General features: G+C 37.3%; 1 long non-coding RNA gene across 1 annotated transcript; it reads right to left on the bottom strand.

Moving 5' to 3' along the window:
* Positions 1-6,878: 6,878 nt before the first annotated feature.
* LOC136800601 (uncharacterized) lies at positions 6,879-12,046 on the bottom strand. Its single transcript, XR_010845732.1, has 3 exons — positions 11,975-12,046; positions 7,664-7,742; positions 6,879-6,970 (listed from the first exon to the last, which is right to left on the bottom strand). It is a non-coding gene; the product is annotated as an uncharacterized lncRNA (long non-coding RNA).
* Positions 12,047-12,287: the final 241 nt, after the last annotated feature.

Below are 12,287 nucleotides of genomic sequence, written 5' to 3'. Positions count from 1 at the left end.
GACATTTCCTGTGACGTCCTTGACCTTACGTGGAAACGCACGCTGGACAGATTACATTGTCTCATCGTGATCGTTTTAGTGGATGGCCCGAGTGTTTTGGCAGTGCCAACTACTGAAACCCCCATAATCGCATCACTTTGGTCAACGAAGTCATCGCAATTTTTTCAACTCCGACAACAATCTTGTCGGACTGTGGAAAAACTTGTCAGCAACCTAATGAAAGAAGTTTGCAGATTACGGAATACAAGAACTACAGACAGCACCATACTCACCGAAATCTAATGGTCAGTCAAAGATCAACAAAGTGATCGCAGATTCATTATCTACGCGATAGATAGAACCAAGAATTGGGATGTAAGACTTCCACTGGTGTTGTTCGCGTATCGGTCCTCCGTCAACAAACAAGGAAAGTTTCGCCATTTGAAATTCTCTTCGGAAGGATCGCTCCCACCAACCGAGTTACCTATTACGAGAGATGTGGAGAACCACCAAACTCCCAACCAATACCTGCATCACCTCAAGAATAAACTGGAAAATTTGCATCAGCAAGTAAAACAAAAAACTTAGCGGACAGCAAGGAATATTCGCGCTTGCGATCAGTAAAGAATGCCAATAGACACAGTACTGGAGATGAAGTGTACATCACAATACAGAGGAGAACCAAAAACTTGTCAAGAAAGCTAGCTCCAAAATGGGAAGGCCGTACACAGTTTTCAAAGAGAATCATCCCTGTATCAAGTAAAAAAGAGAGGAAAAGATACTCCAGCTCGTGTTCACTACGACCGCATGAAGCCTTGGAAAAAGCTGGAGGAAGAGCAAAACACAAAAACGAGACAACCCAAAATGGAGTAGCAAGCGACGAACTCCAAGAGTCAGAAAATGACATAGAAACAGCAAGAGAAGCCGAATTCGACACGATCATGAGGAACAACTACCAGAAGACTACTACTTGGTGGAGAATTGATCAAACACAAAAGGAACAAAAGGGAAACCAAATTCCTGGTGAAATGGCTAAACTACGGAAAAAGAAGAAAATTCTTGGGAACCTGAAGAGAATATTCCTAAAGAGATAATTGAACAATACTGGAAAAACTTTTAAACAAAATGAATTCAATTACCTTATATGGAAAACACCCATCAATCGTAAATTATTAATGATAATATGAATGACGGGATGTTGCATCTATTACATGCATTTGAATGGCAGCCATCCTGAAATGAAAAAGAAGAGAAAATTGTACAAACGAATTCTTCATAAGAGAAACTTATGCAGAAGGCACAAACATTGAAAAAAAGATTAAAAACAAGAATGCAGAGTTTTTAATCTTCATCACCTTTTGGGCATTGCTGTCGTGAATGCCGAAAAACAAACATTACAAACAAAACGACAATAAAGGACAATCACAATGAAACAGTTACGAACAATAGCACCGAAGATGTTTCACCGAAACTGAAGTTGTTTGACTGTAAACAAAGCAAAATATTAGGAGTATATGCACCTCAAACAATCGACTCCTGTGACAACCTGAAGAACGACGCCACTGAAGTGAACGTGAAGGACCACAAGATATTCAAGTTCCAACCCAAGACCACTCACTTCTTCACTTACATATTCAGGGCAATCGAAGTAAAGGAAAATTGCAACGGAAAGTCAAGAGTGAAGAATGGGAACGCCAGAACGGAAAAAGTAGCACGTATCTACCAGTGAATCCAATACAGTGCGACCAATGGATCCGGCAAGCAATCTTCGGAGATACAAACAATGTGGATATGTCTTTCCCGTATAAATTTCAAAGTTTATGGCTCGACATACAGAGTGCGCACACTTATTCCTCCGGTGGTCAGGAGGAAAGACGATAAAGGTATATGGTATCCTGACACTTGTCCCGTTGGCAAGATATTGTGGCACTATTTCTACGAATTTGAAATTCAAACAGCGTACATCACGGGCAGTGCTCGAAATTACAAATGAGTTATTTTGCAAACACGAGTTGTGGAAACATGAACACTGAATCAGACTTTGGAACTGTAATAAAGCTAGAGGCCGGGAAAGAACCCAAAAACACTGGTATCAAGTATGTTCCGCCAATGCCAGCAGCTTATTGTACACCAGTATATAACAATACGGAAGACACAACAACACTCATTCTCTACTATCAGCTCAAGCATGATAATTACGATTTTCAATTGATGAAAGTATTACCTGTTCTACAAGCAGAAAACTTCATATCGATTCCTGAGCTAGGACTGGCCGGACACGTTTCAGCAGCATACGAGTGGAGAGAAGACAAACTTGCACAGAAGACGTTCTATAAAAGTGAACATTTCCCCATAAAGCACCTACTGGAACCATACATCATCCAAATTGACAATGGTTTTGTGGTGACATCGAAAGAATTGCCACCTGAAACGAAGATACATTCGCTAACTAAAGTAAGGAAATTTGCCACGAAGCCAGCACCACTTCGACATTCCAATAGTACAAGGACATATTGTTAATGCACTCATCAATCACAAACATCACCTTCTAGAAGAGATGCGAAGAACATGCAATCTTCAAGCTGGTCAAACAAACTTACCATTGGATAACTGATCATTTCCCCTCTGCAGCAAATGAATGGATCCGTAGTGGTCAAAACGTCATTGTTAAACCAATGGGAGACGCAATCATGTTGAAAAGAGTGTATGAAATCAAGGAAGCAGTCGAAATCTGGTGGTCAAGACAGTATAATAACACTTGTTACTTACATTTTCCCATCCGCAGAATCTCGAATGGGAGTGGAACTGAAGAACAGAAGGACAGTGTTAATGGCACACATTCTCAGGATTCGCCATTCTCAGAATTCTTGGTGCTCTCGACAAGGCAAGTGGTGAATGAAAGCCCAGCAATCTCATGCGCGAGACGCGATGCTCTATTCGTGGTGGATACGAAACAATCCTCCTTCAGAATAAGCAGGAATGGCACAATCCGAAAGACACAATCCCTATTGAATCTCTGGAGGATTTTCAGTCACAGATGTCATCCAAGACATCATAGGGATCACGAGGATATCATACTAGAAGAAAAGTTCCATCTTCCACCAGTAACCATATCCGAAATCATGTCTCGAGTCTACGGAGCCGTCAGTGAATTAGCGGAAATCACAGAAGAAGTGGCAAGGATGAAAGCAAATCAAGAACACCCCCAAGCCAGACATCTTAACAGCTATCACGTACGGACTTGGAAACTTCCTATCAGAATATCCCCAGCCAAGTCATATCTGCCCTCGGTAAGGGATTAACAGACACTGTAAAGGCTTGTGGGCGGAGCGGGAAGTGAACTAATCCATGCAGTCGGAGACGCAGGAAGCGAATTAATTGACAGTGCTGCTGAAGGCATTGCCAAAATCTTCAACAAATGGGTCATGATGGGACTCATAATCGTCGTTGGACTCATCTTACTCTTCTTGCTGTTCAAGTATAGAAGTGAGCTGCAAGCAAAAGGAGTTACTGGAAATAATGTTAAAATGTCGAACATAACTACCCCCGCAAATCACGACATCAAATCGGATTTGGTACTAATGGGATAATCCAAAGAGTATGTTCGAAAAGAAGTCGAGAGATACATATCAAGTATGCCAGGAACGAGCCAGAATGCTACTGAAAGGAAGAAAAAGGAAAAACAATCAAAGCAAATTCCAAAAGATCAGCCACCAGAGCTTCCACCTCGAAGTCTGAAATCCAGAAGAGGCAACAGGCGAAAACAGGAAGAAAATTCAGCAAACCATGTTTCAGCAGTAAAGCACATCATCAATGGAAGCACAAATGACGGGATGTTGGTGATGGCAACAGCATTGTTGGGGAACATGCCAATCAAACTAGAAGCTCTAATCGATACAGGCAGCCCTATATCCTTTATCAAAAAGGAAATGTGGGACCAATGCAACGTGGAACCATTCATGATGACAGATGACACGAGAGACTTTGGTACAGTGAAATCAATAACTGGATCCACTGTGGAGATAGTAGGGTCGACTATCCTCCAATTGGCCATAGGAAGTCAAAGTTGGCTCCATGAAGTGTATGTGTCAAGCAACGTGGAATTCAACCTAGTGCTTGGTCTAGATTTCTTGAAGAGAATCAAAGCAGTTGTGAACCTGCCGAATGAGAACATCCAGACGAAGAAAGGAATGGCACGGGTGAACCCTTCAAAGTTCAAGCATCCCAAGTTGTTCGTTAAAGGTCCATTCGTATATAACAAGTCAATCAAGAAGCTAATGATCGGACTATTATCACTATGGCTCGTAACTGTAGCAGCCATGACAATGCGAATAGCCATGACGACCACAAACGAGACTCCAACTACGACAGTCACAAAGGAGACCTCAGCTATGGCATGCAGCAATTTGAAGACCATCGATATGAATTCTACCAAGTACTCAACGGGCATCACCACAATCGGAGCAAGATCCGGAAGAGTAATTGCGTCAAACACTCAAGCAATTTCTATCAGGAAGTCAACATACCGGATATACTACAGAAAAACTTCAACTTTGGTGAAGTATTAAAAAGTTACCTGGACTTCAGAACCAAACATCAGTACCAAAAACATCCATCAAATGTCGTCATCGAATCTATAAAAAAGAGAATCCGTAGAGAACGACACCACGTGGCAAAGCGAACATAATAGAACTCTAAATTTTAAAAGATTCACAAATACCGAATATAACAAAATTTGCACTTACCGTTAGATGAAATCGCGCTTCAGTGAAATCGGCAATTCGGTGATACGCATCGAATGTCCTTAACAGACTTTGGGAATGAATCAATCATCAACCACAGCAAAGCATTACACAAACAGTAGTGTTGATTGTTTTACTCGTTTGGGTTGGTGAACAAGTTCTCCCAAAACCAACATGAAGGCATCAGTATTCAACACGGCGAATTAACCTATCGTATACATGTCTTTCAATGATGAACTCAGACTCCCACGTTCATCTCTTTTCTTTTTACATTTTCATACATAAGTAGTATTTTATTTTATCAAGAAGTAGGATTTTCCAAAAAATAAACACAAAAACAAAAGATTGTAGCATTTTATTTAATTAGAATTTTTCATACTTAAAAAACAAACAAAGATTGTAGTATTTTATTTTGATTAGGATTTTTTATACCAAAAAACAAACAAAAGATTGTAGCATTTTATTTTAATTAGAAAATTTTTTTTATTTTTCAACGATTGCGGAGAATCGCTTCGTTTAGGAAAGGGTTGTCAGGCAGCTATATGAAATACGGCCCACCTTCGGTATTATGCTGAAGGTTATTCTTTGTATCTAGCCGCAACTATTTAATTAGAAAAAGAAATTTTAATATGGAACTAGACATTATGAACTTAGGACATTGTAGTAAAAATCGATAAAAAGCACATCCTATTGCTCTCTATTTAATTCTGAACCCCCAGGACAGTTTTGTTAGCTTCGGCTAACAGTTGCTTAATGTCATGTAGATAGAGCATCATGCCTCTACAGGTGGCATAAATTGTTATTTCAATGTTCTTCTAACGTTCATTCATGAACGCCCCTGTCTCACAGCCCCGGTGGAACGTCTTCCCACAGTGGGGATGAAATTTTTTTTCGAAATCCCTGTGAGGGATGAAATTATATTGTTTTTAGGTAAAAAAAAATCCAGTGTGGTTTCGGAGTGCAATTTGTCCTATTGAATCTCAAATGGGGATGAAATCAAAGTCAATTTTCTTTTGGTGGCTTTCCAATTTTTCCCATCAGGGACGAAATTATGTCCAAATTTACGAGGGGGTTTGGGTCTAAGCGGGTCGGTGACACAGGGTTGTATGAGCGTTATAAAAACTTGATGAGCTTTGATTTCGCCTAAACTGAAGTTACTGAGTTTGAAACTAGCCGGGAAACACCAGAAACACTGGCCCCTCATTGATAACATTATTATATTTTAGTATCACTTCAATCGCCAGCAAGTATCTTTGTCCGATTCGTTGAAAATAGGAAAAGCAACGAAGGGTCATCATTCCTAAAAATACATTTTCTTCTGGTAACGATAAAATCAAGTTTTATCCAAAGAAGAGAAAAAAAGGCTGGACATGCATTTGTCTTGTAGAAAGAATGAAATTACATAACCCCTCTCTTATGCAACCATCTGCTTGTTGCGGGTATAAGAAGCGAATAAACCAGATTTATCATTTTATTGCCTAGAGATGATCTCTATCACCAAGATGGTCAATAATGACCAATTTGACTTTCTTCCTCCTCAAAACGAATCAAATAAACAACAAATATCATATGCATCAAAGCCTCCAAAACTTAATCCTCTATAAACTTAAATTTCTTCTTGATTCGAACAAGTAGCCTTCAGTAAATGTCAACAAACGGCTTCTAACAAACAAAATTTCCACAAATCGAACAAATTTGCGTTTTCCGTCCGTGTTTGAGTCATTGTAGGACTCCACAGTGTTTACAAAGATATCTCAAAGAATTTTCTCAGATATAATGTATTTTGAAGTTTAGGCAATCCTAAACTTTTGATTGTACACTCTCATGGTTTTTATATAGAAACGTGGAAATATATCCTACTATTGCGTTAAGACTCCCAAAAGCTGAACTGACTGGAAAACTTATGGTTTAGGGTAAATTTAAACTAATTAAGTGTGATTTAGTGACCCCGTGAAAACAAGCAGAGATTTTTTAAAAAGTTAAAACTATTTTGTGTATCTATGCAAAACATCGGCTCTCTTTAGGAGTTAATTACGGTCATATGTAAACATTGCCGAGCTAAATTATGTTAATGGACAAATCAGAAGTTTTCCCAAATGAGATTGGCATAGTTTCTCAAAGTCACACTTATGAAAGAAATCTTTAAGGTACCTTGCTTCCCTTGACTTTCTTCTTCTCTTTGAATTCGAGCCATCCATCGATATATTTTTTGAGTGTTGGGTGATCGTTTGCTTGTTCTTGCATGTGACCTACACGCGTAATACAAAATTCTAAAATTGTAAACTCAAACGAGTATAACTTTAACTAAAAGTATAATCATTTTACTTTCATCTCGTCTAGAAAGCCCTGTACTACGTGACTATGAAGCGCCGAAAAAAACAATAATAAATTCATTGATCTATATAGAAAGGTCTGGGTTCAAATTTCAAAAGTTCAAAATCTTTTGCTGCAGCGAAAAGTAAAATAGCTATGGGTCTCCCTCACTAAGTTCTAAAATAAAGAATGGAATGATCTATATGTATGGAGAGCGTCTGAGCGAGAATGTAGGTCCCTATTTGGCCGTGTCTCTAACTCAATGTCGATCCAAAGCCAATAAAATTGAATTCACGTTGCATTGCCACTGACACAACGTTTGTGGCTAGCTGCAATCTTGGAAATTAATGGCAAGAGAAGAGTAGAATTTGAAAAGAAAATTCTAGTTTTTATCAGCGAGATTATATATTTGCACGTTTGAGGACGGTAGAGTAACTGAAGCGATTTTGAATAACCAACAGTTCTGACCCGCAAAATTAAGGTCGGTAAAAAGTGCTGGTTTACCGTCATCCCAGCTGGTCAGGATGTAGTCAAATTAGATTCTTACAGTTACCATTGCAGAAAAAACGCACATACATAAGCTCGGTATTGTAAAATTTGGTGGTCAACATCAAAAAATAGAAGAATACCTGTTGGTTGTTGGTACTGTGTTGTGTTTTGATGAAGCATCATTTTTACGTATAATTGACCATCCAGTGATTGTTGGACCTTACATAAAGGATTAAAAGTATTCAAATCAACAATTTGCTGCTGGGACTGTTGTATGACTCGCATTTTTGCATTCGCTCTCTAATACTACCCAAATATAAGTTAAATTCTGTTAACAGCTGGTACCACCAGTCTATCAATAAATATGTCTGTGATAATTTTTGTAAACTCTCTTTAGTTTATCGGTAACCACAATTTCGTACGACAATTTCACAGCAACAATAGCTTAAATCTTTTAACAATAATCTCCTCTTAGCTTTATTATACATCTAACGAATAAACTCATCACAAAATATGACAACGTAAATATTTTTCGCGCTTGTGTGGTATCTAGTAGTTACAACTCTTAAAAAACATTTACTGATGTCTTCTTCTTCTGAGGTTGCGTTTTAACTCCTCCGTAATGAAGGCTCAACTAATATACTAGAATAGGTAGTGGTATTCGAAGCATGAACTGTACGAACTGATCTCAATATAATTGCTTCCGAAACACTTTGTTATTGTAATTAACAATCAAATCATTTTTTCTTAAAGAAAAGTAATTACTTTTTCTGCTTTACTGTGGTGCGTGTGCTTTCAAAAAATGGCATGATTTTGCCATTTTTACATGGGGAAAAGATTCCAATAAACTAGAATTACCAAGACTTTTCATGCTGAGAGGAATTCTAACTTTTATTTGTTCTTTAACAGAAAGATTCGGACAGTAGAAATTCAAATTAGAAGGAGTTGATGTTTTACAATACACGTACAGCACTCACGTAAATGAAGCCTGACGCCAGAAGGGCAGTGAGTTTGAGTTCAACATGATAGGGATGACGTTAGTTGTCCATTGCAATATCTTTCATGGAAACAACGGTTGATTGGTTGAAAATGACGTATTGACTGATTTTACGTCACTTTCAACCAATCGGCTGTTGGGTCCGTGAAAGACATTGCAATGGTGCATATCATGAATATGTTGGCATATGATTTGGTCGTCTTCAAATATTTGACGTTATCCAATACTGATTAACTCGACCCAATCCCCTTTGTGAACTTTCAAGTGAAAATGTTGATAGCCCACACCCTCTCACCTCAACAAATCCCGTCTTTGCGAAAGCAAATTTTTACCCAATGGAATGTTGTTCGTTATTGACTCGTGCTTGAGCCGTACGTAAAATTCGGGCGAATCAATTGACTGGAAGAACCCGAAAGTTTCGAGTTTTGTCATCGTTTTAGCTTTTGTTCTTTGACGTGGCTTTCGTCCTTATAAAAAAATGGAACCGTTTCTCTCAACAAAGCTCTAAAACAAAATAGCACCATCGATAATCCCACTATTATTCCTTGCTTTCGTCAATACTTTACGGAGAATCTATTCTAAAGAGTCTATAGACATTATTGTGATCGAACTTGCAAGCTCAAAAATATTGTCTCACAGACAAATCAAAGAAGCCTTTGTACTGTGTAGACAGATTTATGAATCATTTAAAACAGATTAAGACTGAATAATTACACGGTTATTTGAAGGAAAGGTTAGCTTCCTATAAAACAACCGTATCACAGACCCGGTGGGCCTAAGCTCTACTGGAAAGATTGGTCGAAGTTTGGTCCACGCACGTCTCCTTTCCCTGAAATTTCAGCACTACTAGTAAAGTGATCGATGATTGAATGAATTGTATGAAAAAAATTGAATGGAAAAGATTACACTCTAAAACAACCCCACTATAGATTTTTAGCTGGATATAATAACACAAATCAATAATACACAAATGTTGCTGATATAAGCAAAATTAACGAGAAATTCTCAAATCTGTACTCGCAAGGCGTGTGGGAGACGGTAAAAACTAGGTTTACTCTTTCTTTAAAAATATGCTTTTGTAGGCAAATGGTAGAGAATGCAGTTAACTCGCGCTAATTCGAACTCGGACGGAAAGACTAATTTGCTCGAATTGTAGAGTGATTTAAATTGTTGAGTGTATCTTAGGAAAAATTTACCTTGTCGGGAATTGAGCATTAGTTTGAATTAAAGAAGTTCTTCTTATAATAGAAGTTCTTATTAGTCCAGTGTACGTTGATGTCCTTTTAAAGGAGGATAATTCTCGTCCACACAAGTGTTAAAATGTGCATTAAGACAAGAGTTGCGAGTTAGTCTTGCGAGTTGCGAGTTACTTATAAAATCTGTGAGTTTTGAGTTAGTTTCTGCGAGTTACAAGTTACGAGTTACGAGTTGCACATTCAAGAAAATAAAAGTGCAAGTTGCAAAACGTGAGTTAGAAATCAAAAGAGCTCACACTTTTGCTTTCTTAAAAGTGCAACGCAACTCTTAACTCGTAAAAAAGAAAATCTCAACTCGCAGATTTAATTGTAACTCGCAACTCACATGACCAACTCGTAACTCGCAAATTAATAATCCATGTTAAAATCGCTATCTTCAATCGCCGTCTTTAATGAAGGATTATATTGGGTCGCAATTTTTTTTTTTTTTTTTCTCGTTGTCGTTATTGAGCCAATATTCAAACCACGCAAAGTATGTTCGCTCTCTGCATAATGATGTAGATTATAATCATGATATTAATCAATCGAGCGGTTAATCGAAGATTTGAAATATCATACTTCGTGATTTATAGACTTACTGCTTTCAATAATTCGTGTAATACAGTAATATTGGTGTTATATGATAATACGGTAATTATAACGAGATAATATTAGTTCTAAGATAATTTTACTCTGTTTAATCTTACTACTATACACCACTCGCTATTACGTTTAGCTGTCTAGCATGTTAAACTAGTTCAATTATGAAAGCACAACCTTCACTGACTTTGATGGACGTTTTTTATTTAAGAAAAAACTATATAAGAACACAAGGCTTTGACAACCGAAATATGAAGAACAAGTTACTGTAAGAGCAATTAAAGTATTTAAGGCTTTGAAATAGCACCACATACTCACAAAATAATGAAAATAGGAACATTATACCCAGCTGACACACAACGTTGTTTCAATGGACGTTGTGGACGTTAGATAAACATAGAAACAACGTTGTGTGCCAGATGGGTAATAACACTTTTAGGTTCAAAACTTTAAAAGCTAAAAACACAGGAAGCTTAAAAAATTCTGGACTTTCTCATAAAAAACGTTTACGGTTTTTGTTAAAAACGAGAGTCTTACTGCAGAACATAATTTTTAAGATTTCACTTTAGATTGAATCTGATTCTGACTAGCTGGTGATTTATAAATGTCTTCGTTTTTATTACAGACTGATCTACGTCCTCAACGACGGAGGATAAACTGAGACCGACATTTTGAGAAACCTTTACAAATCTATAATTACCCTGTCATGCTTTCTCGCGCATTTTAACTTTCAAATGTTATATCCTCATTAAATCACAAAGTCTTTGTATAAAGCAGAACACTCCTTAACTGTCGACGTGGTTAAGTATTAAAACTCCATGGTAATAAAATGAATGTTAACAACATCATCGGACGTCTAGGTCAGGTCATTGCGAGTTTAAAGCCGGTCGGTCATGGAAGCCAGCCGAAGGCTAGAAAGAAATTTTCAACCTTTCTTAGGCATTAAAAGTGAAGCATTATATACACGTTTCTTTTTTTATAAGAACATCCAAAAAATTTTAGTTTTAAGCCTATCGCAGTTGAAGTAATGAAAATTATTGTTTCAATACTGGCAGTTTCATGTTTTTACAATCAATCCTCAGTTGAAAATAAATTTATTTTAGTTATTAGAGTTTTAAGCGTAAAGATGTTCTTAAACATGTTCTTATTTCCACCATTTTGAGAGTATTTTTGTCCATTTTCCTAAGAGAATAAGTGTTTAAGTGTCCAAAAAGCCTTAAAATGCTCTTAACTTGTTCTTAACATTTTGGCCATCGAAGCCTTGTGTTCTTATATAGTTTGTTCTTATAAAAAAACGTGTACTTATCAGCTTTTCAACGAAAAATCTAGCACTTTCTTTCCTTCACGTTGTACATTTTTGAAGGGGACCATAAAACTTCGAGTTAAGGAAATATTCGAGTTATAGAGGCTCGAGTTAGACAGAGTGCTTCGCTAAAAAATCAAGATGTGAAAATATGCTCTTTTCTACCTTCTTCAAGAAGGGCTAAATCTTTTGTGCGTCTTGGTGTTAACCCTAAGATTTAGCAATTTACATGGCTTTGAATTTTTTGGTGAGGGTTTTAACCTTTTAAAATCGGTGGAATAAAAGAAAGAGCGTTAATGAATGAAAGAATAAATACCTTTAGGAAGAAATAATATCTGCAATCTTTGCTGCGTAAAAGATCCAAAATATTATATTAGTGTTTAGTCCTGAAAATGAAAAAGAAGAGTGATAAGTATGACAGGAATAGCAACATTTTTCTGTCAGAATTCAATCAAGGTCAAAATATATTGAAGTTTTTGAAATTTTAACGTTTTAGCCCCAGGGGTAACCTTGCCCCGGCCGACGGGGACGTGTTGCTTGAGTTTAAAAAGTAGACCCTGTCAGATATGAATATTTGGTAAATTTTGGACCCTGAAAAAAATGTGAAAACATTTTAAATTTCAACCCTG

The sequence above is a fragment of the Clytia hemisphaerica genome, unplaced genomic scaffold (genome assembly GCF_902728285.1).
Source record: "Clytia hemisphaerica strain Z4C2 unplaced genomic scaffold, Clytia hemisphaerica genome assembly, whole genome shotgun sequence".
Taxonomy (NCBI): Eukaryota; Metazoa; Cnidaria; class Hydrozoa; order Leptothecata; family Clytiidae; genus Clytia; species Clytia hemisphaerica.
Note: the sequence above shows the minus strand (reverse complement) of the source record. Positions and strands in the feature narration are given on the sequence as shown.